Source organism: Elephantulus edwardii, unplaced genomic scaffold (genome assembly GCF_000299155.1).
Source record: "Elephantulus edwardii isolate Elephantulus edwardi_28Jun2011 unplaced genomic scaffold, EleEdw1.0 scaffold00097, whole genome shotgun sequence".
Classification (NCBI taxonomy): domain Eukaryota; kingdom Metazoa; phylum Chordata; class Mammalia; order Macroscelidea; family Macroscelididae; genus Elephantulus; species Elephantulus edwardii.
In genome coordinates this window covers 13,113,856-13,114,715 of record NW_006399847.1, presented here as the reverse complement: position 1 = coordinate 13,114,715, position 860 = coordinate 13,113,856, and positions in this window count along the sequence as shown.

Sequence of the window (860 nt, the reverse complement as noted above, 5' to 3'; positions counted from 1 at the left end):
ATTTTGTCTCCATACCTTTTCAATCTGTGTGCAGAACAGATCATCTGAGACGCTGGGCTGTACGAGGAGAATGTGGCATCAGGATTGGTGAAAGAATCATCAACAACCTGTGTTATGCAGATGACACAACCGTGCTTGCTGAAACTGAGGAGGACCTGAAGCGCTTGCTGCAGAAGGTCAAGGCCTGCAGCCTTCAATATAGGTTGAAGCTCAACATCAGGAAAACAACAATTCTCACCACTGGACCGGACAATTGGCAGCATCAGGATGGATGGTGAAGAGATTGAGATAGTTAACAGCTTTAGTTTATTTGGTTCCACAGTCAACACTCTTGGTAACAGCAGCCAGGAAATCAGGAGACGAATTGCACTAGGAAAGTCAGCTGTGAGGGACCTCTCAATAGTACTGAAGAGCAACGACATCAGGCTGGAGACTAAGGTGCTCCTGATCCAGACTATGATCTTTGCAATTACGTGCTATGCATCAGAGAGTTGGACAGTGAATAAGGATGAAAGAAAGAGAATTGATGCCTTTGAGCTGTGGTGCTGGAGAAGAGTGTTGAATATACCGTGGACTGCTAGGAGAACAAACAGGTCTGTCTTGGAAAGGGTGAAGCCAGAATGCTCCTTGGATTCAAAGATTCTGAAGCTTTGTCTGACATATTTTGGGCATGATGTAAGGAGGTCCTTGGAGAGGGACATCATGTTTGGGAGAGTGGAGGAACGGCGCAGGAGAGGAAAACTCTCGATGAGATGGATTGATTCTGTGAGTGGGGTCTTGGGAATGAGTGTTTTTGAGACGGCGAGGTTGGCACAGGATAGAACGGCATTTAGGGCTCTTGTCCATAGGGTAGCTATGAG